At 45.3% G+C, this 25,319-nt stretch overlaps 1 protein-coding gene and 1 long non-coding RNA gene across 6 annotated transcripts in view; one reads left to right on the top strand and one right to left on the bottom strand.

Annotated features, from left to right (window-relative positions):
* LOC141098613 (adhesion G protein-coupled receptor F5-like) overlaps window positions 1–25,319 on the top strand; it is a 231,066-nt gene that overhangs the window by 80,562 nt on the left and 125,185 nt on the right. For 2 of the 5 annotated variants that reach the window (XM_073586582.1, XM_073586581.1), the window contains exon 1: window positions 19,301–19,647. The exons of 1 other annotated variant lie outside the window; for it this stretch is intronic. The gene's annotated coding sequence lies outside the window, so the exon portion shown is untranslated. Of the gene's footprint in view, window positions 1–19,300; window positions 19,648–25,319 lie in introns of those variants that run through there. 2 more of the 5 variants (XM_073586580.1, XM_073586578.1) reach the window with 1 other exon arrangement.
* Window positions 1–25,319, bottom strand: part of LOC141098614 (uncharacterized) — a 36,942-nt gene that overhangs the window by 9,672 nt on the left and 1,951 nt on the right. The window lies entirely within an intron of this gene.

The following is a 25,319-nucleotide window of genomic DNA, read 5'->3' as shown; positions in this document are numbered from 1 at the left end:
AGCAGTGCCTTCACCTTCACTTCCCTCTGTAATCACAGCAGTGTCTTCACCATCACTTCCCTTTGTAGTCATAGCAGTGTCTTCACCCTCTTCCCTCTATAGTCATAGCAGTGCCTTCATCTTCACTTCCCTCTGTAGTCACAGCAATGCCTTCACCTTCACTTCCCTCTGTAATCACAGCAGTGTCTTCACCATCACTTCCCTTTGTAGTCATAGCAGTGTCTTCACCCTCTTCCCTCTGTAGTCACAGCAGTGCCTTCACCTTCACTTCCTCTGTAGACACAGCAGTGCTGTAGTCATAGCAGTGCCTTCACCTTCACTTCCCTCTGTAGTCACAGCAGTGCCTTCACCTTCACTTCCCTCTGTAATCACAGCAGTGTCTTCACCATCACTTCCCTTTGTAGTCATAGCAGTGTCTTCACCCTCTTCCCTCTATAGTCATAGCAGTGCCTTCACCTTCACTTCCCTCTGTAGTCACAGCAATGCCTTCACTTCCCTCTGTAGTCACAGCAGAGACTTCACCTTCTTCTCTCTGTAGTCACTGCAGTACAGTCACCTTCACTAAACCCTGTAGTCACAGAAGTGCATTCACCTTCTTCCCTCTGTAGATACAGCACTGCAGTTACCTTCACTTCTTCTGTAGTCACAGCAGTGCCTTTACTCTCTTCCCTCTGTAGTCACAGCAGTGCCATCACCTTCACTTCCCTCTGTAGTCACAGCAGTGCCTTCATCTTCACTTCCCTCTGTAGTCACAGCAGTGCCTTCACCTTCACTTTCCTCTGTAGTCACAGCAGTACCTTCACCATCACATCCCTTTGTAGTCACAGCAGTGTCTTCACCCTCTTCCCTCTATAGTCACAGCAGTGCCTTTACTCTCTTCCCTCTATAGTCACAGCAGTGCCTTCACCTTCACTTCCCTCTATAGTCACAGCAGTGCCTTCACCTTCACTTCCCTCTGTAGTCACAACAGTGCCTTCACCTTCACTTCCCTCTGTAATCACAGCAGTGTCTTCACCTTCACTTCCCTCTGTAGTCACAGCAGTGCCTTTGTGGGAGGAACGGCCCCCGTAGAGTGTCCGGGCCGGAACCAGAGGAGCCGTCATCTGGGTTCCGGGGGAAACTGTTCCCGGGGGACAGGATTCCAGGACGGACCGTTGTGACTGACAGGTGGGCTGAGGAAGGGACCGGTATAAAGGAGGCGGGGAATCCCCCAGACGATGAGTCAGCAGACCAGGACAGGGAGAGCAGGAGAGCGTGGGAGCGTCTGCCAGCTAGAGCAACTGACCAGCGCCAGGGAGGATGCCGACTGAAGACTCCAGGGGGACGGTATCCAGAGAGCCATCCGAGACTTGTTGCCCCTGCCCAGACCGCGGCCACTGCGGCCATCACAGCTTGCGGCCGCTGCCACAACCTCTCTGCCCTGCCTCCCCTGAGCCCGTGACCGCAGCCTCTTCCCTGCCACCCGCGGCCGCCCTGCCTTCACCAGTGGCCACGGCCAGCACCGCGCCGTCGGCGGCCACGACTGCCACGCTCCGGTCCGCAGCAGGAGCTGGGCCTCTCTTGATCGTGGACTCCCCGTCGCAGCCATTAGCTGCGCAAGTGGCCTGTCACACGCCACTATACACCGCTGCTGCCTGCCCAGGTCCGGGCACTGTAGCCCATCCGTCTAAGGACTCCGCCGGGGCCTGTGGGGCTCCCGTGTCCTCAGCGCGCCAGAGAGCGCGAAGACTACATCACTGTCTCAGCAACTGGGCCCAGCAACTATTTCGCCAAAAGACCACCAGCTCGAACGGCGAGGGACATCTGGACGGCTAAGTAGACTCTAGACTTAAGGACCCGTAGTCGGCCAAACCGCGCCCTATAGTGACCGGCCGTTGCCGGGAGTAGTCGTGCGCTGCGTTATTCTGTTTGCTTGTTTAGAGCCCCTGCGCAGGCAATCTGTGTTACCCCTGTTTCGGTGATCAGGCCGTGACTGAGGAAAGTCCCATAGACGTATTCATAAAAAAGGCACCGTAGTCGTCTCGTGACTCGACACTGCATCCTGCACACCTGCTGGTACTACACCTTCACTTCCCTCTGTAGTCACAGCAGTGCCTTCACCTTCACTTCCCTCTATAGTCACAGCAGAGACTTCACCTTCTCTCTGTAGTCACTGCAGTACACTCACCTTCACTTAACCCTGTAGTCACAGAAGTGCCTTCACCTTCTTTATTCTGACTCATGGATATGTAGAACGTATGGTGCCTGGATAGACCTCTCTTTCTGGGCCCCTTCCGTATCGACCTGTACTCACGTTCATACCGATTAATCAGACAGCTTAACTCAGCCACGATCTCATGTAAGAAGACTCCAGGAAAAGAGGGATGCTTTAACTGAAATTCTTGTATTATGATGAAAGCAGCAGGTAAAAAGGAATATTCTTCAGAGGACATGTAAGAAGATGCATACAGATGGAGGGACGATCACAAAATGGAGAATAAAGGAGGGACCAAACATACATCACAGGACTACAGGGAGAGAGTTGGGAGAAAATACAGGGAAAGGCAAACTTCTGCCTAGCAACAGATGATGCAACACAAGCAATGCAAATATTAAATGATTTCCCAAGTCGTGGGACATGACATTCTTCCCTCTGTAGATACAGCACTGCAGTTACCTTCACTTCCTCTGTAGTCACAGCAGTGCCTTCACCTTCACTTCCCTCTGTAGTCACAGCAGTGTCTTCACCATCACTTCCCATTGTAGTCACAGCAGTGTCTTCACCCTCTTCCCTCTATAGTCACAGCAGTGCCTTCACCTTCACTTCCCTCTGTAGTCACAGCAGTGTCTTCACCTTCACTTCCCTCTGTAGTCACAGCAGTGCCTTCACCTTCACTTCCCTTTGTAGTCACAGCAGTGTCTTCACCCTCTTCCCTCTGTAGTCACAGCAGTGCCTTCACCTTCACTTCCCTTTGTAGTCACAGCAGTGTCTTCACCCTCTTCCCTCTGTAGTCACAGCAGTGCCTTCACCTTCACTTCCCTCTGTAGTCACAGCAGTGCCTTCACCTTCACTTCCCTCTGTAATCACAGCAGTGTCTTCACCATCACTTCCCTTTGTAGTCATAGCAGTGTCTTCACCCTCTTCCCTCTATAGTCATAGCAGTGCCTTCATCTTCACTTCCCTCTGTAGTCACAGCAATGCCTTCACCTTCACTTCCCTCTGTAATCACAGCAGTGTCTTCACCATCACTTCCCTTTGTAGTCATAGCAGTGTCTTCACCCTCTTCCCTCTGTAGTCACAGCAGTGCCTTCACCTTCACTTCCTCTGTAGACACAGCAGTGCTGTAGTCATAGCAGTGCCTTCACCTTCACTTCCCTCTGTAGTCACAGCAGTGCCTTCACCTTCACTTCCCTCTGTAATCACAGCAGTGTCTTCACCATCACTTCCCTTTGTAGTCATAGCAGTGTCTTCACCCTCTTCCCTCTATAGTCATAGCAGTGCCTTCACCTTCACTTCCCTCTGTAGTCACAGCAATGCCTTCACTTCCCTCTGTAGTCACAGCAGAGACTTCACCTTCTTCTCTCTGTAGTCACTGCAGTACAGTCACCTTCACTAAACCCTGTAGTCACAGAAGTGCATTCACCTTCTTCCCTCTGTAGATACAGCACTGCAGTTACCTTCACTTCTTCTGTAGTCACAGCAGTGCCATCACCTTCACTTCCCTCTGTAGTCACAGCAGTGCCTTCATCTTCACTTCCCTCTGTAGTCACAGCAGTGCCTTCACCTTCACTTTCCTCTGTAGTCACAGCAGTACCTTCACCATCACATCCCTTTGTAGTCACAGCAGTGTCTTCACCCTCTTCCCTCTATAGTCACAGCAGTGCCTTTACTCTCTTCCCTCTATAGTCACAGCAGTGCCTTCACCTTCACTTCCCTCTATAGTCACAGCAGTGCCTTCACCTTCACTTCCCTCTGTAGTCACAACAGTGCCTTCACCTTCACTTCCCTCTGTAATCACAGCAGTGTCTTCACCTTCACTTCCCTCTGTAGTCACAGCAGTGCCTTTGTGGGAGGAACGGCCCCCGTAGAGTGTCCGGGCCGGAACCAGAGGAGCCGTCATCTGGGTTCCGGGGGAAACTGTTCCCGGGGGACAGGATTCCAGGACGGACCGTTGTGACTGACAGGTGGGCTGAGGAAGGGACCGGTATAAAGGAGGCGGGGAATCCCCCAGACGATGAGTCAGCAGACCAGGACAGGGAGAGCAGGAGAGCGTGGGAGCGTCTGCCAGCTAGAGCAACTGACCAGCGCCAGGGAGGATGCCGACTGAAGACTCCAGGGGGACGGTATCCAGAGAGCCATCCGAGACTTGTTGCCCCTGCCCAGACCGCGGCCACTGCGGCCATCACAGCTTGCGGCCGCTGCCACAACCTCTCTGCCCTGCCTCCCCTGAGCCCGTGACCGCAGCCTCTTCCCTGCCACCCGCGGCCGCCCTGCCTTCACCAGTGGCCACGGCCAGCACCGCGCCGTCGGCGGCCACGACTGCCACGCTCCGGTCCGCAGCAGGAGCTGGGCCTCTCTTGATCGTGGACTCCCCGTCGCAGCCATTAGCTGCGCAAGTGGCCTGTCACACGCCACTATACACCGCTGCTGCCTGCCCAGGTCCGGGCACTGTAGCCCATCCGTCTAAGGACTCCGCCGGGGCCTGTGGGGCTCCCGTGTCCTCAGCGCGCCAGAGAGCGCGAAGACTACATCACTGTCTCAGCAACTGGGCCCAGCAACTATTTCGCCAAAAGACCACCAGCTCGAACGGCGAGGGACATCTGGACGGCTAAGTAGACTCTAGACTTAAGGACCCGTAGTCGGCCAAACCGCGCCCTATAGTGACCGGCCGTTGCCGGGAGTAGTCGTGCGCTGCGTTATTCTGTTTGCTTGTTTAGAGCCCCTGCGCAGGCAATCTGTGTTACCCCTGTTTCGGTGATCAGGCCGTGACTGAGGAAAGTCCCCTCAAGTCCCATAGACGTATTCATAAAAAAGGCACCGTAGTCGTCTCGTGACTCGACACTGCATCCTGCACACCTGCTGGTACTACACCTTCACTTCCCTCTGTAGTCACAGCAGTGCCTTCACCTTCACTTCCCTCTATAGTCACAGCAGTGCCTTCACCTTCACTTCCCTCTGTAGTCACAGCAGTGTCTTCACCATCACTTCCCATTGTAGTCACAGCAGTGTCTTCACCCTCTTCCCTCTATAGTCACAGCAGTGCCTTCACCTTCACTTCCGTCTGTAGTCACAGCAGTGCCTTCACCTTCACTTCCCTCTGTAGTCACAGCAGTGCCTTCACCTTCACTTCCCTCTGTAGTCACAGCAGTGCCTTCACCTTCACTTCCCTCTGTAGTCACAGCAGTGCCTTCACTTTCACTTCCCTCTGTAGTCACAGCAGTGCCTTCACCTTCACTTCCCTCTGTAGTCACAGCAGTGTCTTCACCTTCACTTCCCTTTGTAGTCACAGCAGTACCTTCACTTCCCTCTGTAGTCACAGCAGTGCCTTCGCCTTCACTTCCCTTTGTAGTCACAGCAGTGTCTTCACCCTCTTCCCTCTATAGTCACAGCAGTGCCTTCACCTTCACTTCCCTCTGTAGTCACAGCAGTGCCTTCACCTTCACTTCCCTTTGTAGTCACAGCAGTGCCTTCACCTTCACTTCCCTTTGTAGTCACAGCAGTGCCTTCACCTTCACTTCCCTCTGTAGTCACAGCAGTGCCTTCACCTTCACTTCCCTTTGTAGTCACAGCAGTGCCTTCACCTTCACTTCCCTCTGTAGTCACAGCAGTGCCTTCACCTTCACTTCCCTCTGTAGTCACAGCAGTGTCTTCACCCTCTTCCTTCTATAGTCACAGCAGTGCCTTCACCCTTTGTAGTCAGAGACGATGGTGGCTTTGGGGTTGTCTTGCAACCAATGGCGCGGGGAACATTTCACGGGTAGAGGGAAGAATGGATTCAATGAAATTTCAACAAATTCTTGATGCAAACATAACACTATCTGTAAAAAGCTGAAGGTGAAAAGAGGATGGCTTCTACAAATGGATAATGATTAGAGTTGAGCGATACCGTCCGATACTTCAAAGTATCGTATCGGATGGTATCGGCCGATCTTTAAAAAAAGTATCGGTATCGCCGATTCCGATACCGGAAGTCCCATTCAAGTCTATGGGACTTCCGGTATCGGAATAAGAAAAACCCTTTCCTGCCCTTGTACAGCCTCTCTGGGGTCTGTACGGGCCTTTCGGGGGGCTGTGCCGGCCTGCCAGGGGGTCTGTGCAGGCTCCGGTGGTCTGTGCCGGCCTGCCGGTGGTCTGTGCAGGCTCCGGGGGGCTGTGCTGGCCTGCCGGGGGGCTGTGCCGGCCTGCCGGGGGGCTGTGCAGGCTCCGGGGGGCTGTGCCGGCCTGCCGGGGGGCTGTGCCGGCCTGCCGGGGGGCTGTGCAGGCTCCGGGGGTCTGTGCAGGCATCGTCCGATGGGACTACAAGTCCCATCGGGCGATGCCTGCTACCATGACAGTGATTGACACATTAGCCAATGATGGGACAGTAGTAGTCCCATCATCCGGCTAATGTGTTAAATGTAAAAAAAAATAAAAAAATTACATGCTACATACATACAACATGCATACTACATACATGCTACATTCATACTACATACTACATACATGCTACATTCATACTACATAAATACTACATGCAACATACATACTACATATATACTACATGCATGCTACATACATACTGCATGCTACATACATACCACATATATACTACATACATACTACATGCATGCTACATGCATGCTACATGCTACATACATAACACATATATACTACATGCATGCTACATACATACTACATGCTACATACTACATGCTACATACATACTACATTTATACTACATGCATGCTACATACATACTACATACATGCTACATACATACTACATATATACTACATACATACTACATGCATGCTACATGCATGCTACATACATACCACATACATAACACATATATACTACATGCATGCTACATACATACTACATGCTACATACATACCATATACATACTACATGCATGCTACATACATACTTCATGCATGCTACATACATACTACATGCTACATACATACTACATATATACTACATGCATGCTACATACATACTACATGCTACATACTACATGCATGCTACATACATACTACATGCATGCTACATACATACTACATGCTACATACATACCACATACATACTACATATATACTACATGCTACATACATACCACATACATACTACATATATACTACATGCATGCTACATACATACTGCATGCTACATGCATGCTACATACATACTACATACATACTACATGCTACATACATACCACATATATACTACATACATACAATACATTCATACAATACATACATAGACATACAGTACATATAACATAGAGTAACATACTTACCAATACTTGTCACATTGTTCCCCGAAGCCATTGTCTTTTCCGGAATAAATATTAACATAACAAACCACAAAAATACTCACCCACGATCCGAAGCAGTCCACGAGTGTGTCCCACGACGATCTTGGGTAGAGAACTGCAGCATCAGCTGTTGCTGCCGTTCTCTACGGGCTGCAGGAATCCAATGACGGAAGGTAGGTATCCTTCCGCACTGTATTCCTCCGCCACTTAAAAAAAAAAAAAGTCCCTAGTCTCACTTTATGCCATTGCTGTGTGGGAAATTCCCACGCAGCAATGGCATAAAGTGAGACTAGGGACTTTTTTTTTTTTAAGTGGCGGAGGAATACAGTGCGGAAGGATACCTACCTTCCGTCATTGGATTCCTGCAGCCCGTAGAGAACGGCAGCATCATCTGATGCTGCAGTTCTCTACCCAAGATCGTCGTGGGACACACTCGTGGACTGCTTCGGATCGTGGGTGAGTATTTTTGTGGTTTGTTATGTTAATATTTATTCCGGAAAAGACAATGGCTTCGGGGAACAATGTGACAAGTATTGGTAAGTATGTTACTCTATGTTATATGTACTGTATGTCTATGTATGTATTGTATGAATGTATTGTATGTATGTAGTATATATGTGGTATGTATGTAGCATGTAGTATGTATGTAGTATGTATGTAGCATGCATGTAGCATGTAGTATGTATGTAGCATGCATGTAGTATATATGTAGTATGTATGTAGCATGCATGTAGTATATATGTAGCATGTATGTAGTATGTATGTGGTATGTATGTAGCATGTAGTATGTATGTAGCATGCATGTAGTATATATGTAGTATGTATGTAGCATGTAGTATGTATGTAGTATGTATGTAGTATGTATGTGGTATGTATGTAGCATGTAGTATGTATGTAGTATGTATGTAGTATGTATGTGGTATGTATGTAGCATGCATGTAGTATATATGTAGTATGTATGTAGTATGTATGTAGTATGTATGTGGTATGTATGTAGCATGTAGTATGTATGTAGCATGCATGTAGTATATATGTAGTATGTGGTATGTATGTAGCATGTAGTATGTATGTAGCATGCATGTAGCATGCATGTAGTATGTATGTAGCATGCATGTAGTATGTATGTAGCATGCATGTAGTATGTATGTAGTATGTATGTAGTATGTATGTAGCATGCAGTATGTATGTAGTATGTATGTAGTATATATGTAGTATGTATGTAGCATGTAGTATGTATGTAGCATGCATGTAGTATGTATGTAGTATGTATGTAGCATGCATGTAGTATGTATGTAGTATGTATGTAGTATGTATGTAGCATGCAGTATGTAGCATGTATGTAGTATGTATGTAGTATATATGTAGTATGTATGTAGCATGCATGTAGTATGTATGTAGCATGTAGTATGTATGTAGCATGCATGTAGTATGTATGTAGTATGTATGTAGTATATATGTAGTATATATGTAGTATGTATGTAGCATGTAGTATGTATGTAGCATGTAGTATGTATGTAGCATGCATGTAGTATGTATGTAGTATGTATGTAGTATATATGTAGTATGTAGTATGTATGTAGCATGCATGTAGTATGTATGTAGTATTTTTTTTTTTTTTTTTAACATTTAACACATTAGCCGGATGATGGGACTACTACTGTCCCATCATTGGCTAATGTGTCAATCACTGTCATGGTAGCAGGCATCGCCCGATGGGACTTGTAGTCCCATCGGACGATGCTTGCACAGACCCCCGGACATCAGCACAGCCCCCCGGCAGGCCGGCACAGCCCCCCGGCAGGCCGGTACAGACCCCCACAGGGTGCACAGACCACCGGCAGGCCGGCACAGCCCCCCGGCAGGCCGGTACAGACCCCGGGCAGTCCACACAGCCCCCCGGCAGGCCGGCACAGCCCCCCGGCAGGCCGGCAGAGACCCCCGGAAGGCCCGAAATGACGGCGCATCATGATGCGCACACACCGCGCATCATGATGACGTCAGGCCGTCAATCAACTGAACTTCCGATTCCGATGCCGAATTCCGATATTGAAAAAATATCGGAAGTCGGTATCGGAATTCCGATACAGCAAGTATCGGCCGATACCCGATACTTGCGGTATCGGAATGCTCAACACTAATAATGATCCTAAACACACATCAAAATACACAGTAGACGCCCTCAAAAGGCGCAAGCTGAAGGTTTTACAATGGCCCTCACAGTCCCCCAATCTGAACATCATGGAAAATCTGTGGCTAGACCTCAAAAATGCAGAGGATGCAAAACGACCCAGGAATCTCACAGAACTGGAGGAATTGTTGAAGGAAGAATGAATGAAAATCCCTCAAACAAGACTTGACAGACTCTTGTCTGGCCACAAAAATGTTTACAAACTGTGATACTTTCAAAAGAGGATGTTATTAGTACTAACCATGCAGGGTGTCCATACATTTGTGGGTCGCCCTCCCAGGGCTGGCGGGGTACTCGGTACCGGGCCCGATGAGCTTCAATGGGAGATGTCACGGCAGCTGGGACCCGGCCCGTGGCCCTGGGCGCCCATTGTAAAAGGGAATGTTCAGCATGCTTATGGTGATGAAAGTTTATGAGTGATTCGTGACGCCACCTGTGGTGTTCGGCAATGAAGATGTTAAGCCGACGCTGGAGACAGATCCTCTGGGACAGATGGTGTGGTGCAGCAATGATGTTATAGCCCTCCACAGGCAGGGCTGTAGTCCCAGGGCAGTGTAGATGAAGTGACACGTAGATGGTGTAGTGTCAGACGCGGGGGATGTAGCAGTGCTGAGGAGGTTGACGCGGGAATAAGTGGAGGACACCAGGGCATGTAGTTCCAAAGCTTTACTCACAATCTGTTGTGGTACAAAGGCCCGCATCTGTGCCGTGTCCTCCGGGTCAGGAGCTCAGCCAACCTCCAGGCAAGATGAAGTCCTCCTTTCCAACACTCCGTCAACATGTGCCTTTTCTGAACGTCTCCCTTATTGCGCCTTTAGTGAAGTACTCACAGTACTGAGTTACACTGGAGTTCCTCCTGTCAGATGTTCCTTTGAACTCTACTTGTACGGCAGACAGCTGTAGCCTGCTTTTGGGACTCCTTACTACCTAGTCCCGACTCACTCATGATGCTGTTGTGCCCCCAAGTCTTGTTTGGGAATAAATTGGTGACAACTTCTATTCCTCTGGTGTCTGCTGCAGGACCATTAGTATTCAGACAACCTCGGGGACCGAACCCCGGCCTTGCACTGTGAACTTGGGAAGGCTTCTCTCTTCCAACCCTAATCCTTAGTTCCCTTCTTCTCCTCACGTTCCGTACTAATCCTTTCCTTCTGATGGAGAGTCAGGCGTTCTATCAGTGTTCCTTTGCAGCACTTCCTTCCATCCATCCCATGTGTGGATGTCCCAGGAGAAAGGATGAATGGCAGAATACTGAATGGCCGTTATGTATCTCAAAGTGGGTGGCTTTGGGATGGAGACTTATGTGTTGATCAGCAGTGATACTGCTGAGGTGTTATTTCAATGTGTAAGGGAGAAGTCTCCAGGTAACTAGAGAGATGGGCTGGCATGGTTACCTACAAACCCACCCAGGGGGTGTGTTTAAAGCACTATTGTAAAGAGTGTGTAAAGGCTTGAAGGACCTGTGATGAGGTCAGAGTCTTGTGACCCGGTGGGCGTGGCTATGGACCATATAATGTGGCCAGGGTAGGTCACATGGGGGTGAATGCTGGGACCCGATTGGTCCAGTGTGGAAGGTCCCGCTGAGATGGGGCTTCCTGCCTGACAGCACATGTGGACACTGTGTTTAATGGCTGCACGTGGCTGAGAGTTCCCAGGGGAGGGAATGAACGTCTGCAGTAAGCTGAAGCAGCCATGAGTGACCCGGACGTGGGTGAGATAAGTGAGGCTAAGAGAGCCTGCATGCTGGACACTGTACAACCTGTGTGACCACAGGGTTTACAGAGTGAAGCTTTGTCATGGACGTTCTGCTGTTTCCAGTTGCTGCTGTAGGTTTATGATGTTGAATAAACCGCATGGACTATGCTTGTTTTATGGAAAACCCATGCTGGATCTAGTTTTGTGGCTGCCAAGTGAGTATCCCCAACCCGAATGACAGCGCTACCTCACAATATATATATATATAATTTGTTTTTGCCTAAAATACAAAGGACATGTGTCATCTTTGCCTTTAGGCCTTTTAGAGATCATTCATCTTTAACCCCTTCCTGACATGAGACGTACTATCCCGTCCACGGTACACGGGCCCGTATGACCGGGGACGGGATAGTACGTCTACCGCGATCAGCGGCGCCCACGTGGTGAGCGCCGCTGATCGCGGCCGGGTGTCAGCTGATTATCACAGCTGACACCCGGCACTACGTGTCAGGGGCGGTCACGGACCGCCCCCGACACGTTAACCCCTTGCACACCGCGATCAAACATGATCGCGGTGTACCGGGGGTTAAAGGGAAGCATCGGCAGGGAGGGGGCTCCCTCCGTGCTTCCCTGAGCCCCCCACGGCAGCGCAATGTGCAGCGCTGCTGCGGGGGGCTCCTTTCCTCCAGGCCCCCGAATCCAAGATGGCGACGGGGGCCTTCGGGGGCCTGGGGAAGCTGGCTTCCTCAGTGCCTGCAAAGCGCAGGCATGAGGAAGCCTTGTGCACTGCCTGTGACAGATTGCTGATCTGTGATGTGACAGATCAGCGATCTGTCACAGGACAGTGATGTCCCACCTGGGACTATGTAATAAAGTAAAAAAAAAATAAAAAAAAAAGTGTAAAATTAAATTTAAAAAAATCGCCAAATAAATTAGTAAAAAAAAAAAAAAATATTCCCCAATAAATTCATTTTTTGAAAATAATAAAAAAAAACAATAAAAGTACACATATTAGTTATCGCCGCGTCCGTAACGACCTGCCCTATAAAACTGTCCCATTAGTTAACCCCTTTAGCGAACCCCTTAAAAAATAAAAATAAAAAACGAAGCAAAAAATAATGATTTATTATCATACCGCCAAACAAAAAGTGCAATAACGCGCGATCAAAAAGACGCATATAAATATCCATGGTACCACTGAAAACGTCATCTTGTCCCGCAAAAAACGAGCCACCACACAGCATTATCAGCGAAAAAATAAAAAAGTTATAACTCGCAGAATAAAGCGATGCAAAAATAATTATTTTTTATATAAAATAGTTTTCATTGCATAAAACCGACAAAAACATAAAAAAACGACCTAAATGAGGTATCGCTGTAACCGTACTGACCCGAAGAATAAAACCGCTTTATCAATTTTACCGCACGCGGAACGGTGTAAACGCACCCCCCCCAAAAGTAATTCATGAAACGCTGGTTTTTGTTCATTCTGCGTCCCAAAAATCGGAATAAAAAGCGATCAAAAAATTTCACGTGCCCGAAAATGGTACCAATAAAAACGTCAACTCGTCCCGCAAAAAATAAGACCTCATATGACTCGGTGGGTCAAAATAAGGAAAAATTATAGCTCTCAGTATGTGGTGATGCAAAAACTATTTTTACAATAAAAAGCGTCTTTTAGCGTGCGACAGCCGCCAAACATAAAAACCGCCATAAATAGTAAATCAAACCCCCCGTTATCACCCCCTTAGTTAGGGAAAAATAATAAAATAAAAAAAATGTATTTATTTCCATTTTTCCATTAGGGTTAGGGCTAGGGTTAGGGCTAGGGGTGTGTTGGGGTAGGGTTGGGGTAGGGTTAGGGCTAGGGTTAGGGCTAGGGCTAGGGCTAGGGTTAGGGGCGTGTTGGGGTTCGGGTTGGAGTTAGAATTGGGGGTTTCCACTGTTTGGGCACATCAGGGGCTCTCCAAATGCAACATGGCGTCTGATCTCAATTCCAGCCAATTCTGAGTTGAAAAAGTCAAATGGTGCTCCTTCCCTTCCAAGCTCTGCTATGCGCCCAAACAGTGTTTTACCCCCACATGTAGGGTAGCAGCCTACTCAGGACAAATTGCAAAACAATTTTTGGGGTCCAATTTCTCCTGTTACCCTTAGGAAAATAAAAAATTGGGGGCAAAAATATCATTTTTGTGGAAAAAAATGATTTTTTTATTTTCACATCCGAGTGTTATAAACTTCTGTGAAGCACTTGGGGGTTCAAAGTGCTCACCACACATCTAGATAAGTTCCGTGGGGGGTCTAGTGTCCAAAATGGGGTCACTTGTGGGGAGTTTCAATAGTTTAGGTACATCAGGGGCTCTCCAAACGCACATGACACCCGCAGACCATTCCATCAAAGTCTGCATTCCAAAACGTCACTGCTTCCCTTCCGAGCCCCGACGTGTGTCCATACAGTAGTTTTCTCCCACATATGGGGTGTCAGCGTACTCAGGACAAATTGGACAACAACTTTTGGGGTCCAATTTCTCCTGGTACCCTTGGGAAAATAAAAAAATGGTGACTAAAAGATCATGTTTGTGGAAAAAATACGAATTTTTTATTTTCACGCCCGGGCGTTGTAAACTTCTGTGAAGCACTGGGGGGGTCAAAGTGCTCACCACACATCTAGATAAGTTCCTTGGGGGGTCTAGTTTACAAAATGGTGTCATTTGTGGGGGGTTTCCACTGTTTAGGTACATTAAGGGCTCTCCAAAGGCAACATGACACCCGCAGACCATTCCATCAAAGTCTGCATTCCAAAACGTCACTACTTCCCTTCCGAGCCCCGATGTGTGCCCATACAGTAGTTTTCTCCCACATATGGGGTGTCAGCGTACTCAGGACAAATTGGACAACAACTTTTGGGGTCCAATTTCTCCTGGTACCCTTGGGAAAATAAAAAAATGGTGACTAAAAGATCATGTTTGTGGAAAAAATACGAATTTTTTATTTTCACGCCCGGGCGTTGTAAACTTCTGTGAAGCACTGGGGGGGTCAAAGTGCTCACCACACATCTAGATAAGTTCCTTGGGGGGTCTAGTTTACAAAATGGTGTCATTTGTGGGGGGTTTCCACTGTTTAGGTACATTAGGGGCTCTCCAAAGGCAACATGACACCCGCAGACCATTCCATCAAAGTCTGCATTCCAAAACGTCACTACTTCCCTTCCGAGCCCCGACGTGTGCCCATACAGTAGTTTTCTCCCACATATGGGGTATCAGCATACTCAGGACAAATTGGACAACAACTTTTGGGGTCCAATTTCTCCTGGTACCCTTGGGAAAATAAAAAAATGGTGACTAAAAGATCATGTTTGTGGAAAAAATACGAATTTTTTATTTTCACGCCCGGGCGTTGTAAACTTCTGTGACGCACTGGGGGGGTCAAAGTGCTCACCACACATCTAGATAAGTTCCTTAGGGGGTCTAGTTTCCAAAATGGTGTCATTTGTGGGGGGGTTCCACTGTTTTAGTACATCAGGAGTTTTCCAAACGCGACATGGTGTCCGATCTCAATTCCAGCCAAAAACGTCAAATGGCGCTGCTTCCCTTCCGAGCTCTGTCATGCGCCCAAATAGTGGTTTACCCCCACATGTGGGGTATCAGCGTACTCAGGACAAATTGCACAATAACTTTTAGGGTCCTGTTACCCTTGGAAAAATAAGAATTGAGGGTGAAAAGATCATTTTTGTGGAAAAAATATGATTTTTTAATTGTATGGCTTTATGTTATAAACTTCTGTGAAGCCCATGGGGGTTCAAAGTCCTCACCACACATCTAGATAAGTACCTTAGGGGGTCTATTTTCCAAAATGGTGTCATTTGTGGGGGGTTTCCACTGTTTTGGTACATCAGGGGTTTTCCAAACGCGACATGGTGTCCGATCTCAATTCCAGCCAAAAACGTCAAATGGCGCTGCTTCCCTTCCGAGCTCTGCCATGCGCCCAAATAGTGGTTTACCCCCACATGTTGGGTATCAGCGTACTCAGGACAAATTGCACAATAACTTTTAGGGTCCTGCTACCCTTGGGAAAATAAAAATTGGGGTGAAAAGATCATTTTTGTGGAAAAAATATGATTTTTTAATTGTACCGCTGTACGTTATAAACTTCTGTAAAGCCCTTGTGGGTTCAAAGTTCTCACCACATATCTAGATAAGTTCCTTGGGGGGTCTAGTTTCTAAAATGGGGTCACTTGTCGGGGGTTTCCACTGTTTAGGTACATCAGGGACTCTCCAAACGTGACATGGCGTCCAATCTGAATTCCAGCCAATTTTGCATTGAAGAAGTCAAACGGCGCTCCTTCCATTCTGAGCTCTGCCATGCGCCGAAACAGTCGTTCCCCCCCACATATCAGGTATCTGCGTACTCAGGACAAATTGCACAATAACTTTTGCAGTTCAATTTCTCCTGTTACCCTTGGTAAAATAAAAAAAATTGAACCTGAAGTATTTTTTTTATGAAAAAAAGTTAGATGTTCATTTTTTTTTAAATATTCAAAAAAATTCCTGTGACGCACCTAAAGGGTTAATAAACTTCTTGAATGTGGTTTTGAGCACCTTAAGGGGTGCAGTTTTTAGAATGGTGTCACTTTTGGGTATTTTCTATCATATAGACCCCTCAAAGTGGCTTCAAATGTGATGTGGTCCTAAAAATAAAATGGTGTTGTAAAAATGAGAAATCGCTGGTCAACTTTTAACCCTTATAACTTCCTAACAAAAAAAAATTTTGGTTCCAAAATTGTGCTGATGTAAAGTAAACATGTGGGAAATGTTAGTTATCAAGTTTTTTGTGTGCCGTATCTCTGTGATTTAAGGGCATAAAAATTCAAAGTTGGAAAATTGCGAAATTTTCAAAATTTTCGCCAAATTTCCGTTTTTCTCACAAATAAACGCAAGTTATTTGAATGAAATTTTACCACTATCATGAAGTACAATATGTCACGAGAAAACAATGTCAGAATCACCGGGATCCATGGAAGCGTTCGAGAGTTATGACCTCATAAAGGTACAGTGGTCAGAATTGTAAAAATTGGCCCGGTCATGAACGTGCAAACCACCCTTGGGGGTGAAGGGGTTAACTTGCATAACTGTTCACAATAACTGTAATTTTGACCAGGGGTGCCCACACTTTCACATGCCACTGTATGACAGTATTATAACCTGATATTGTGACAACACTGCCGCATTTCTCCATTGTTTCCTTTTATCATTTCATGAATTCCTGACTTACATGACTCACAATAATACAGTATCATTATCTGCATAGATATCTAGCGAATCCAGTTTGCTTCTTATTGAAAAATCCCCCACAAGGTGACACTAAGAGAACGTTTCCTGGGTGTGAGATTAGAGATTTCTATATGCAAATCAGGAATTGATGGAATGAAAAAATAGTAGTGAAGAGCAGGATTACTGTCAGAGCTTTGTCCCTGGGCTCATAGGACGCCTAGCCACATAGGAGATGGACGTCGGTGAAAGGTTGTTCTCCTACATACGTTGGATTGTGCCATCTTAGTGTCACATGGTAAGAATTACACAATTCCCCTGAGTACCAAACGGCGCACCCTGAGTGTCATGGATTGTGCTCTTATATGTCAGTGTCCCCGTAGTGTCACCTTCTGCTGGTGTCACACAGTGTCCTCTCAGTGTCATACACTGCCCCCTTAGTGTGACAGTGTCCTCTTAGATGAATACGTGTGACATTATGGGGGCTTTATATGGAGCTAAGTTCCGTACAGTTCCCCTATCGTGCCAAATTGCATCATAGTGCTATATAGTAGAACCTTTGTGTCCAATATTGCACCTTCAGTGCCACATAGTGCCCCCCTAGCATCCCATAATGCCCCCTAGCGTCTCATAGTGCCCTCCAAGTGTCACGCAGTGTCCTCCTAGTATCAGTGTCCTCCTAGTGTAACACAGTTTTGAGGCTTGTCTCTGTGCTGTTTTGTGTATTATAGGTGAGATATTTTGTGGTATGTGAGCAGTAATGGTTTTCTTCTGGCGACTCAACCATGCAGCCCATTTTTCTACAAGTGTCTCTGTAGCGCCCCTGAGGATTCAGTCACCACAGAGGTACTGCACCTCCTCCTGAGGTGTAGTATCCCACTCCCCAGGTAAGATGGTAACATCTGACCAGACTCCAGCACCTACATCCAGCACAGACACCTTAGAACAGCAGATCACACTTTATGGCAGCTGCTTTGGTTCATGAAGGGTGTTGGGTGGTGGGTGGAGCTTAGACACACTAGAGGGGAAAGTTGAGAGGAAGTTAGTCAGTTCCCTGCAGGGGGAAGCAGGGAGAAGACCTCTCTGCAGTTAGACTCCCCTACTGGGGATGGAGAGAGGACGTGTTTGCAGCAGCCTCCTGTAAGCTGGAGCTGCTGTCAAGGAAAAAGAATGAAAGAAGGGTCAGTTGTTCAGAAGGAAGATAGATAAGAACGGAACTTCAGAAGGAGAGAGACTGGGGACTAGGGCCAGTGGAGAGTCGTTTACTAAGTTTAAAGCGCCAAGGCCGGGCGCCGGTGTCCGAGGCTGTGTGTGATACTAATGATCCTACAGCAAAAACCTGAGGAGTAGAAGTTGAGACCACTTTATTCCCACCAAAGACTCGAAGACACAGCAGCAACGTGTGTGAGCCGGGACACGAGTGTATGGAGTCCCTGAAGTAGGCTACCGCTGCCTGTCATACGAGTGGAGTTATAAGTAACATCAAGAAGGAGGAACTTGAGTGTAATTCAGAACTACAAGTACTTCAGGTTAGCGCTAGAAAGGAGACGTTCAGAACAGGCACACGAAAGGGAGTGCTGGAAAGGTTAATTCCATCTGCCTGGGAGTTGGCTGCGCCCCTGATCTGGAGGCTGCGGGCACCTGTCTGTGCCAGAAACGTGAGTAAAAGAATTGGAACTGCACTCAGCTGTGTCATTGCCTTCTTCCTGCGCCAACCTACTCAGCACTGCTAGATCTCTGTGCCTAACACTACACCATCTACCTCAACAGCTATTACTACTGCCCTGGGACTACAGCTCCGCCTGTGGAGAGCTATTCCATCTTTGCTGCCTTATACCATCTGTCCCAGAGGATCTGCACCGCAGCGTCGGCTTAACACCTTCATTGCCGAGCACCACAGGTGGCGTCACGTATCATCTACCTATAAACTTTATTCATCTCCATTCCATCCATTTTACATGGACACCCAGAGCCACGGACCGGGTCACTGCCACCACGACACATCCCTTTGAGACACCGGCCCGGTACCGAGTAATCCCACAGCCCTGGGGGTGATCCACCTCCTTATTGCGCATATTGAAGCAGCCGCACCACTAGTTTTCAGCTGATGTTAGTTGTGGGTTTTTCTTTGCATCTTGAACAATGTTCCTGGCATTTGTCACAGGTGAGGATGTTTCCTTTAGTAGCCAGTCAAACCCCTTTGTGTCAACTTCTGTGCATGTTATTATCAGGTCACAATCACCAGGGTATGTAAACTTTTGATCAGGGTCATTTGGATGTTTTGGGTTGTCATTATGATTTAAAAAGAGGAAACACAGTAGTTTGACAATAAATGGCTTCACCCAACCACTGACCATGAGTGGAGAAAAAAGGCCAAGAAAGCAAAAATTCTGCCGGGGTATGTAAACTTTTGAGCACAACTGTATTTGATCCCATATATTTAATTTTTGCCTATGCCTTTTCTCACTTCATTAACTTCTGTTTAGTGTTGACGCATCACACACAATTGTAACAAAATAGATAACATACCAGGGGGGTGAATACATTCGCAAGCCACTTTATATAGATACAGTAGATACGAGATGGATAGATAGATAATGGATGATATATATGAGATTGATTGGGCCAGGGATGGTCTTGCGGAGGCGCCGCTCATCCCTCCTCTCGTCTGACCTGATCCTCCAGGTACCTATCTTACACCTTCATCTTTTGTGTGGGGCAAAGAACATAAAAGCCAAAAAAACGAGTTCTTCCAGCCGTAGTGAGGCCGTCAGTGTGCAATCATTCCTGGCCCGGCACGTCATCAGGAAGTACTGTCAGTAAAATATGAAGAGGCTTGTAGTCTGTGCTCAGCCCGGTGTCCGACCACACGCCGTGCGAGGACGCTCAGGGTCGCGCATTTCTTCCAGGCGTCTTATGGAATATTGCTAAAAAACCATGCGCCTCCCTCCAGAGCAAGGACCAGGCAAACCCACCTAACCCTGATCACAGGAGGCAGGTCAGTGCTGCGCTTCTCCCGTATGCTTCTGTAGAATGTCAGCGATGTAGCAGAGCTGGGTTTGTTACTATCTCGTACGTTTGTGCTTTTTTTTTTTTATATCAAAGATCCCTAGAAAACTTTAAATGGATTCAGCCCTATGTAAAGTCGCAGGTGTGTGGTCTGCTGAGGTCTTGAGCAGATGACAAGGTCCAATCTACAATAGATGCAGGAGAGTCGGATTTGTCATTGTTATCAAAATTTCCTAACGAGTTAAAATAAGAAGACACTGATGACGAAGCGAAAACCGTGATCCTAATGATGTAGCAGAGCTGAGTTATTCATTATGCTCTTTGGGAGATGATTCCTCTTCTGCATGGCAAACAATATAGTGAGCACCACTACATAGGAAATATACAGATCTAGCAGAGCTGAAATTGCCATTTCCCTTATTCAGGGCTGCGTGCTTAGTTCACCAAGACTCTGCTTTCCTGGCAGTCCTATGTAAGACGCATCCTTTCCTTTTTTTTGTCCAGTTCATTTATTTAGATTTGACTATGATAAGATGAGGATGCCAATGATCCCTCGTGTGTTTTGTACCAAAACGTTATTATCACCTGTACCCAACCAAAACGCTTCTGAGAATATATCCATAACGCGAGTCTCTACTTTTTCTCCAGGAAGTTTGAAATGTAAAAAAAAAAGTGCTCGTCTGACAAAAATATATATAATTCTATTTTTTGTGTGAAGTTCAATCAATTTTTCTGTGTGTTTTTGCAGTCTGCTACCTGAAAACCATCAGCAAGCAGGCTTCTTGCTACTATTCCATCCTTATTTTCATTCTGATTATGGCTTAAGTAAATATCCAGCACAGTTCTGCTACATTATACACTAATATTTCATAAGTGTGATTGATGTAGGAGATACACAGACAGTACTGTATGTGCCTATAAATACACTTTATATAAAAAAGAGACCGATAGGAAGCACTATCTGTGCCTGCAATACACTGTTATCAGTGCCTACAGTGCACTATATAAAAGAAACAGAGGCACTACTACCTGTGCCTACAATATAATGTTTATAAAGAAAGACAGAGAAGTACTATCTGTGCCTACAGTATAAAGCTTATAAAAAAAAGAGGCTGTACTATCTGTGCCTGCTACACATATACTGTATATATATATATATATATATATATATGAACAGAGAGACACTACTATCTGTGCCTACAGTATAATGTTCATAAAAATACAGAGAGGAAGTACTATCTGTGCCTGCAATACACTGTTATCAGTGCCTACAGTGCACTATATAAAAGAAACAGAGGCACTACTACCTGTGCCTACAATATAATGTTTATAAAGAAAGACAGAGAAGCACTATCTGTGCCTACAGTATAAAGCTTATAAAAAAAAGAGGCTGTACTATCTGTGCCTGCTACACATATACTGTATATATATATATATATATATATATATATATATATATATGAACAGAGAGACACTACTATCTGTGCCTACAGTATAATGTTCATAAAAATACAGAGAGGAAGTACTATCTGTGCCTGCAATACACTGTTATCAGTGCCTACAGTGCACTATATAAAAGAAACAGAGGCACTACTACCTGTGCCTACAATATAATGTTTATAAAGAAAGACAGAGAAGTACTATCTGTGCCTACAGTATAAAGCTTATAAAAAAAAAAGAGGCTGTACTATCTGTGCCTGCTACACATATACTGTATATATATATATATATATATATATATATATATATACGAACAGAGAGACACTACTATCTGTGCCTACAGTATAATGTTCATAAAAATACAGAGAGGAAGTACTATCTGTGCCTGCAATACACTGTTATCAGTGCCTACAGTGCACTATATAAAAGAAACAGAGGCACTACTACCTGTGCCTACAATATAATGTTTATAAAGAAAGACAGAGAAGTACTATCTGTGCCTACAGTATAAAGCTTATAAAAAAAGAGGCAGTACTATCTGTGCCTGCTACACACATATATATATATATACGAACAGAGAGACACTACTATCTGTGCCTACAGTATAATGTTCATAAAAATACAGAGAGGAAGTACTATCTGTGCCTGCAATACACTGTTATCAGTGCCTACAGTGCACTATATAAAAGAAACAGAGGCACTACTACCTGTGCCTACAATATAATGTTTATAAAGAAAGACAGAGAAGTACTATCTGTGCCTACAGTATAAAGCTTATAAAAAAAGAGGCAGTACTATCTGTGCCTGCTACACACATATATATATATATACGAACAGAGAGACACTACTATCTGTGCCTACAGTATAATGTTCATAAAAATACAGAGAGGAAGTACTATCTGTGCCTGCAATACACTGCTATCAGTGCCTACAGTGCACTATTTATAAAAGAAATAAAAGAAACAGAGAGGCACTACTATCTGTGCCTACAATCTAATGTTTATAAAAAAAGACAGAGAGGAAGTACTCTCTGTGCCTACAATACAAACAGAATATATATATATATATATATATATATATATATATATATATATGTATAAAGAAACAAATAGGCACTACTATCTGTGCCTATAGTATAACATTTATTAAAAAAAAAGAGAGAGGCAGTACTATCTGTGCCTGCTATACACTTTACATATATAACAAGGAACAGAAAGACACTTTCTGTGCCTACAGTATAATATTTATAAAGAACAGAGGCACTACTATGTGTGTACAATACAATGTTTATAAAAAAAAGACAGAGGGACAGTACTATCTGTGCCTACAATGGACTAGTTATAAATAAAATGAACAGAAAAGCACCACTATCTGGGCCTATAGTATAATGTTTATAAAAAGACAGGTAGTATTATCTTTGCCTACTATACACTGTTTATAAAAGTAGACGGAGATTTAGTACTATATATCTCTTTTTAAACTTCAGTGTCCTTTTTTGGGGTGTCTGGGTAGCTAGACGGTTCAGGTTAATACTATATGGAGACAGAGAGACTGGATAGTTGTGCCTACCATCACTTCTAAAAAGAAAACTAAAAAATACTTGAAATACATGCAAACAAAAGGAGGCAGTACATTAAATACTTGTATCATTTATGAAGAGAGACAGAGAGGGAGTACAGCCTGTGCTTACACAATTTATAATTGGAAACTGGGATATAGCACTATTTGTGCCTGCATAAATTGCTTGGATAGAGGCAGTACACTCCGTGCTCACATAATTTATGTTGAGACAGATATGCAGTAGTATCTCTGCCTACATCATTAATGAAGAGAGGAAGGAAACTACTAACTATGCCTGTGTCAATTACATAGACTGACAGGGAGCTAATATTCTCTGTGCTATCATCATAAAGTACTATCTGTGCCTAAACCAATTGCACAGAGAGAGAAAGCACTATCTCCCTTTAAAATCACAGTGGGAACAAGGAGGTAGAAAGGAAAAGACCATGAGGCAGTAATATCTACATCTAACGTATTTACATAGGGACAGGTAGTACTGCCTTCTAGTCTCTGTAAGTCATTTAGTCATTTACATAGAGAGAAAGGAAGACAGTGCCATCTTTTACAGGATAGTCAGAGATGCAATGCTCTCTATATACATACACCACTTCTGTTATCTGTGTCTGCATGATTTACATGTGGAGATGGAGGGGGACGGGCAGTCTATATATAGTACTATCTGTGCCTACTTGGAGAGACAGAATCAGGGCTATCTGTAGCTATATGGAGACAAGGAGGCAGTACTAGCTGTATACTTATAGAATTTACATTTGAGGGACGTGAAGCCAGTAATATCTGTACCTTCATTGTTTATAGAAAGAGGCCTGGAGGCAGCACTACCAAAGTAGTTAACCAAGACCAATTTAAGAAGGTTTCTAGTTGGGACCAGATTTTTCTACAGAACAAATATGAGCCTTTGAGATCTTCAGGGGAATTTCCCCATGTAGGGGGGTGCAGGCTGCACAATTCTCAGCATTACACTTCAGCCTCTTGTGCAAGTACATCCATGAAGTGATTCCAGGTACTTCCCACCTGCACATTATTAGTCTTAAACTCTCAAATCTAATTCCACAAGTGCCCTGAGCCTCTTCACACCAGGCCAGGGGCTTTGTGCTACTCAGGGCACAGGTGGGGCAAGGGACTCTGACATTGGGTGTCAAGGCAGCAGGTGCTCCAGGCAGGGGAATTTAGACCAGACCAGGTGTCCTGACACAATGCAGCAAACCTCCTACAGTGCATTCCTTATCTGGGCTAAGAGGACTCAGAAATCCATCTGCCCTGTACAAATATTGCCCATGATGGTGCGGACTGGGCACCAAGGACTGATACAAGGCAGGTTCTTGCCTTAAGAAACTCTGCTCGGGGGACTTGGCACAAGACCATTGGGTGCTGGGTAAAGGGGGATATGTCCGCAGCTCCTCTGATCGTAATGTCTGATGAGCCCTTGAATCATCTCACCATCAGGAGAGCTGGAGAAAGAAAGGAGACACCCACCTGAGGACCACTAGATCAAATATACAGACTATTCTGGCACCTTCATGTTTTTGTACACTTTATTTAATTTGCTTCCTCTTTCTTTCTTTCTTTCTTTCTCTCTTTCTTTCTTTTCTTTCCTTCCTTCCTTCCCTTCTTTACTTTCTTTCCCTCCTTCCAAGAAAGTGAAGCAGACTAAGCAAAAGTGCAGGTACAGGCACCAGCCCACAGACTACAGCCCACCACCCTATGGTACATAGAAAAGCCAGAGTAGTGGGCAGAACTCAATACCAAATTCCATGTATAGAAAAAAAAACCTGGTGTATTTATTGGCCCATGTGAACAGGTGGTAACGTTTCAGATCAAGAACAAGTGAGCCCCTATCTATCTATCTATCTATCTATCTATCATCGATCTATTATCTATTTATCTATTATCTATCTATTATCTATATCTCTATCATCTATCTATTATCTATCCATTATCTATCTATCATCTATCGATTATCTATTTATCTATCTATTATCTCTCTATTATCTATCATCTATATATTATCTATTTATCTATTATCTATTACCTATCTATTTATCTATCTATCTATTGCAAAAAAATGGAACAGCACAATACTAATAAGCAGGTGCTCAGGCCTCCTCAGCAAAGCATCCGATACTTGCCCCAGTCCAGATTAAAAAAAAATCTGGATTGGGGCAATCTGAATAGAATTCACATTTTTTTCACCTTAAAAGTCTATGGAGTGCTGCCTTCCTTTTTACTTTTTTATCTATCTATTATCTATCTATCTATCTATCTATCTATCTATCTATCTATCTATCTATCTATCTACCAGTAGAGAGCAGGTGTACAGAGTATTTCTTGCTGTCGAGGACCTGGTATATCAGTGCAAAACAAAAATTGAAAACCTGCAAATATGTAATTCTCCCTTTTGCCTGCTGTGGCGCTGTAGGGATGATGAACATTTGCTACCAGAACAAACTGTGATTGGCTTATTTTTCAGACGCCTCTTACAGGATGCGACTATGTATTCAACGTTTACATGTACAACTCGTTATTATCTGTGATTGGAAAATCTCAAAATATGGTGATCAATAATCCCCTGGGTGCACAGACCTAACATAGGACGGCCTGGAGGGGTAGGAAACTGTCCACTAAAGGAAATACTCTGCCTCC

Source organism: Dendrobates tinctorius, unplaced genomic scaffold, assembly GCF_039654945.1.
Source record: "Dendrobates tinctorius isolate UK_male_01 unplaced genomic scaffold, ASM3965494v1 ptg000093l, whole genome shotgun sequence".
Classification (NCBI taxonomy): Eukaryota; Metazoa; Chordata; class Amphibia; order Anura; family Dendrobatidae; genus Dendrobates; species Dendrobates tinctorius.
The sequence above is the reverse complement of the archived record's forward strand: the minus strand, read 5'-3'. Positions and strand labels throughout refer to the sequence as shown.